The sequence below is a fragment of the Prunus avium genome, chromosome 3 (genome assembly GCF_965620075.1).
Source record: "Prunus avium chromosome 3, drPruAviu1.hap1.1, whole genome shotgun sequence".
Taxonomy (NCBI): domain Eukaryota; kingdom Viridiplantae; phylum Streptophyta; class Magnoliopsida; order Rosales; family Rosaceae; genus Prunus; species Prunus avium.
Window position 1 is genome coordinate 12,370,278 of NC_142286.1, and position 6,230 is coordinate 12,376,507.

The window sequence follows — 6,230 nt, forward strand, 5'->3', positions numbered from 1 at the left end:
GTTTCCAAGTTTCAATTATGGTTTTTGTTCTTATTCATTATGCTTATAAGTTAATATGCTAGTTTGAATGATTGATCACCATTTGGGCTTGCATGTTAGCTATCTTGGTTTGAATTAAGAGTATACACCATGCTTTAATTCGAATTGAACTATGAATAGGAAGAGTATGTATGGACATTCGACAATAGGGATTAGATACATACTTGGTTGTTTAAAATGTTCTTTTATGCTTAATGGGTTCCTAATGCTTAATTTTAGGTTAGACAACAAATGATCAAATTAGGGAATTAGGAACACAAGGTTATGACCACACACCTTCGATTCCCTTGCTTGAAATCACATGGCCTAGTACAATGCCTTGTCTCACCATGAAGTGACACTTCTCCCAATTCAAAATCAGATTTGTTTCCTGGCATCTTTTAAGCACTAGAGACAAGTGGTGAAGACAATTATCAAAAGAGGAACCAAAAACTGAAAAATCATCCATAAATACCTCAATGAATCGTTCCACCATATCTGAAAAGATTGACATCATGCATCTTTGGAAAGTTGCTGGGGCATTGCATAAACCGAATGGCATCCTTCTATAAGCAAACGTACCAAATGGGCATGTGAATGTGGTTTTCTCTTGGTCTTCCGGAGCAATGGGAATTTGATTATAACCTGAAAAACCATCAAGAAAACAATAGTAAGCATGGCCAGATAAACGTTCAAGCATTTGATCAATAAAAGGTAAGGGGAAATGATCTTTTCTAGTGGATGTGTTCAACTTCCTGTAATCAATGCAAACTCTCCAACCAGTGACAGTTCGTGTAGGAACTAGCTCATTCTTCTCATTCTTCACAACGGTGATTCCGGACTTCTTTGGAACAACTTGCACAGGGCTCACCCACTTAGAATCTGAAATTGGGTAGATGATTCCTACATCGAGTAGCTTTAAAACTTCAGCTCTAACCACCTCTTTCATGTTGGGATTTAGCCTCCTTTGGGCATCACGAGATGGTTTGCTGTCTTCTTCCATTAAAATCCGGTGCATGCACATGCTTGGACTAATTCCTTTGATGTCTGCTATGGTCCACCCAATGGCTGTTTTATGCTCTTTTAGAACTTTAATTAAGCTCTCTTCTTCATGTGAGGAGAGACCTGCAGCAATTATAACAGGGAGAGTTTCGTTAGCACCCAAATATGTATATTTAAGATTATTGGGAAGAGGTTTAAGTTCTAGCTTTGGTGGGATGACAATGGATGGCTCCAATTTCGTGGATGATGGTCCAAGAGGCTCGATTGGTGGCCTAAAGGATGGTGGGTATGGCGGAAACACTTCTAAGGCAGCCACCACTTCTTGGAACTCCGGTTCACAAAGATCTTCCTCTTCTTGTGTTAAGACAGCTTCTAGAGCATCATTAGACTTTCTCTGCAAAATTTTGGAAGAAACCTCATGATCCACAACATCAATTGAAAAGCAAGAATCAAGAGAGATAGAAGGTTGAGATAGAGCATTAAGCATTTTAAATTCAACAGTTTCACCCAAAACAGTCATGGAGAGAGTGCTATCTTTCACTTTGATGATTGTGTCTGCAGTGGCCATGAATGGCCTGCCTAGGAGAATGGGATCAACACGATCTCCATTTGGATTGTCTTCCATGTCCATCACTACAAAATCAGCAGGGAGAATTAGTGTATTAACTTGAACTAGAATATCTTCTACAATACCTTTTGGATATTTTATAGAATGATCAGCTAGTTCAAGTCGCATTGAAGTCTTCTTCATCCCTTCTAAGCCAAGCTCTTGATAAACTGAATATGGCAAAACATTGATGCTTGCTCCCAAGTCCAACATGGCTCTTCCAACCTTCTTGCCTCCAATGTTAATGGGAATGTCAAAGCTGCCAGGATCATCTAGTTTTGGTGGAAGCTTCCTTTGCAATACAGCACTTACATTCTGGTCGAGCTTTACTCCTTCATTTGGAGCGAAATTGAGCTTGTGAGTTTTCAAGTCCTTGATGAATTTTCCATATGCAGGAATCTGTTCAATAAGATCAAGCAAAGGCAAATTGATATTAACTTTACTCAAAATATCATAAATCTCTTTAAAAGCCTTATCTTGCTTTGCTTTCTTAAGACGGCCTGGAAATGGAATCTGTGGAACATATGGAGCGGGTGGCACGTATCTATCTTCTTGAAGATGTGGTGGCACAAATTTGTCATCCCTTTTATGCAATTGGAATTGATCGGATTTCTGAGAATCTGATTTGGCCTTAGGAGCAGATTGAGAAGTTTTGAGTTGTTCTCCTTCCGTGGCCATGGTCTCCTCCTCTTCATTTTCTACAATCACAACATCATTTGAAAGATTAGAATCATCTTTATTATCAATGATCTTACCTGATCTGAGCACATGAATGGCCTTGGCTTCTGGGTTCTTTGGATTGATCTCAGTTTGGCTTGGCCATTTCCCAGGCACTCTTTGAGTTATTTCAGCAGCTATTTGGCCTAATTGGACTTCCAATTTGGAGATGGCAGCTTGTGTAGTTTGCTGAAAATTGGATTGGTTGATTGCCATCTGCTTCACTATATCTTCCAATGATGATGATGATTGTTGTGGCCTTTGGAATGAAGGGGGATTTGCTTGATTCTGGGTATTTCTCCATGAAAAGTTTGGATGATTCCTCCAACCTGGATTATAACTTTGAGAGTATGGATCATTTCTTGGACCTTGGTTGTAGGAATTTACCAACTTAGCTTGCTCTTGCACAAATTCTGGATATCCAGCCCCAAGTGGACAAGCTGTGGTAGCATGGTCATGAGATTCACAAATGCTACACACTTCCTTCGGAGGGCTTCTTGAGTTTAATGCAAGAAGAGCATCTAACTTTTGTTCCAGTTTTGAAATCTGCACACTAGAAGCATCATTAGAACCACTAATAACACGTTTACCTCTTGTATCCGTATGTTGGGTCTCCATTGCTATCTCCTCAAAGAGTTCGTACGTTTCTTCTGGAGTTTTGGTTTTAAAAGAACCACCTGCAAAATTGGTGACTATATTATGACTAGAAGGGGTTAGTCCTTTATAAAACATACGCATTTGAAGCTTCAATGGAATCCCATGATGAGGACATTGGTTGAGCAACCCATTGAATTTCTCCCATGCTTCACAAAACGATTCATCATCTTGCTGTGCAAATAACAAGATCTTGTCCCTAAGCATGTCGGTCTTTTGCGTGGAGAAGTATTTTTCCAGGAACTTCTTTTGAATGGCAGACCATGTAGTGAGTGAACCAGGCTTCAAAGAATTCAACCAATACTTCGCCTTATCCTTTAAAGTGTATGGAAACACTCTCATTCGAAGTTGATCTTCTGTCACACCTGTCAAGGGAAAAGAACTCACAACATTAAAAATATCCTTTATATGAGTCAATGGATCTTCATTAGGTAAACCATAAAAGGAAGGCAGCATATTAAGATGAGAAGATTTAAGCTCATAATTTCGAGCTACAGTGGGCAGCAAAATGCTTGAAGGAGATGCTGGAATTGTTGGGATATCAAGTTCTCCCATGAACTCAATGGCAGCCATCATTTCTTCTTCTTCTTGGTCTGAACTTGCTTCCGAATTTGAAAGTGAAGAACCGGGAAGTTCAGTGTGGAGAGCAAGACTTGTAAATGTAGCAAGAGCTTGCTCTTTTGCAGTTGACAACTCCCTTTCTAGACGATTCTGAATTTCAGAGGTCACTCGTCTGGGTTGCAATGATGGTCCTGCGTTCAAAGATCTAGAACGTTGGAACGAAGACCTCACTTGTTCAAGTAATGGATTTTTAGACATAAACTACCTGAAACAGAAAATTAGATTAATTAGAAACACTAAAAAGAATAGGGTAACCTTGGGCACATAACCAGGGAAGAACTTTCGTTCAGTCCCCGGCAACGGCGCCAAAATTTGTTGTTAATATTATGTTAACTCGCAATTGTACGGGGCAATTAGTAGTATAGCAAGACAAGTACGAGGTCGTACCCACGAAGACTGAGAAGTTAAAACTAGTTATGTACTTAGATTACCAAATTCAAGAAAGTAGGAGGTTATGTCTAAAACAGAATTTAAAACAAGAGTGGTTGTGATTGTTGAACAAAAGAAGCAAAATGAAATTGCAAACAAAAACAAGTAAACAAATGTAACAAAGAGTGGTTTTAAGAGTTGGAAAACAGATTTTGAGACTAGGGCATTCGAATCACCATAACAATTCAATTCTGGGTTATAAAGATTCAAGTAACAAGTCTAATTCAGATTCAAAGATTGATTCTAGCTAAAGTATGATTAGGCCATGGTGTTTGGTCCTAACCTTGTGTTCCTAATTCCCTAATTTGATCATTTGTTGTCTAACCTAAAATTAAGCATTAGGAACCCATTAAGCATAGAAGAACATTTTAAACAACCAAGTATGTATCTAATCCCTGTTGTCGAATGTCCATACATACTCTTCCTATTCATAGTTCAATTCGAATTAAAGCATGGTGTATACTCTTAATTCAAACCAAGATAGTTAACAAACAAGTTCTAATGGTGATCAATCATTCAAACAAGCATGTTAACTTATAAGCATAATGAATAAGAACATGAATCATGAATCAAACTTGAAACTCCAAACTTATAAACCCAGAATATTCATGTTAGGTTACATCGAAGCCCTAGTTATGGATTTAGCTACTCAGAATGGAAAAGAGACTTGAACAGAAATGAGAAAACATAATGAATACAATAAGAGTAGAAAAACCCTTTTTCTGAAGTTCTTGTGGTGTCCAAGGCTTCTCCAAGTGCTTCTCCACTTCTAATGCTTCTCCAAGAGCTTCCCCACTTCTAGAAAGATGTATGAAGGATATGGAGGTGATTTGGGATGAGTTTGAGTGAGTGGTGATGGCTAAGGAAGATGAAATTCGTAGGGAAATGGAAGAGAGGTTTGCTGGAGTTGTTTTGGTGATTGTTGGAGTGTTTGGGATTTTGAGAGTGTTTGAGGATGGTTGGAGTGAATTGTGGGGGTTGTGAATCTCAGGATTTGTTGTGTCTTGAATGTGGAATGGATGTGGTATTTATAGGGAGAGGGGAGTGACAAATCTGAATTCAATATGGCTAATGCATACAACACTTGCATTATAAAAGATGAATTGGTTGATGCACTTCACTAATGCATACAACACTTGCATTATAAAATCTGAATTGGTTGATGCACTTCACCAATAGATCCCACCAGCAGCCCTAGCTCATCTTCATGTCACCATGACCAAGCTTCCAACCAGAAATGATAGCTCATACCTAGCTCACCATGACCAAGCATCCAACCAGCACATGCTGAGGTCAGCATAACCAGCAACTTCAAGGGCTTACAACTTGGGCTTCTCTTAATCAAATTAGGACTTTAAGCACTCGAAATTGAAGTTCAGAATGTCTTCTTTCCAGACATATGTCATTTGGGCCAATCCAAGGTCGGAGGAGGAAGTTAAGGCCAAAACAAATTGCTAACTCATTTTGCGCGCTGATAAAATCCATCCTGAGCATGGCTCTGTGTTTGCTAGGTAACAGACTCCATATTTATCCAATGGGGCTGAATTTTGTATATGTTATAGTACACACCCATTGGAACAACTTTCATGAAGAATGCTGCCTCATCCGAGCTGTGTAGGTTGCTGAAACAAAGCTTGCAATATGACCTACGGAACTGGACTGGCAGGGGGCTGTAGCCAAAATGAGTTTGTCTTTTAAGCTCTTCTTCCATTCATCCAAATTAGGCCTTAACATGCTTGAATTGCATGAATTATGCTCTCTTGCTCTATTGGCCTACAAAACACACAAAGGGAGGGAAATAACTTAGAATTATAGGAACTAAGCAAAAGAAGTAAGTAAATTGGGCATGTATATGTATGAAATTATGAGCTTAACACACGTCTCCGGACGTAGGCGAAACGGGCCACACACATCGACACGTCTCCGGACGTAGGCCAAACGGGCCACTCTCATCGACACGTCTCCGGACGTAGGCCAAACGGGCCACACTCATCGACACGTCTCCGGACGTAGGCTAAACGGGCCACTCTCTTCGACACGTTTCCGGACGTCGGCCAAACGGGCTACACACTCATCGACACGTCTCCGGACGTCGGCCAAACGGGCTACACACTCATCGACACGTTTCCAGACGTCGGCCAAACGGGCCACTCTCATCGACACGTCTCCGGACGTCGGCCAA

At 40.1% G+C, this 6,230-nt stretch overlaps 1 non-coding gene across 1 annotated transcript; it reads left to right on the forward strand.

Annotated features, from left to right (window-relative positions):
- The first annotated feature begins 3,098 nt into the window (after positions 1–3,098).
- On the forward strand, positions 3,099–3,205 carry LOC148295647 (small nucleolar RNA R71). The gene has a single exon (XR_015834850.1). It is a non-coding gene; the product is annotated as a small nucleolar RNA R71 (small nucleolar RNA).
- The last annotated feature ends 3,025 nt before the right edge of the window (positions 3,206–6,230 follow it).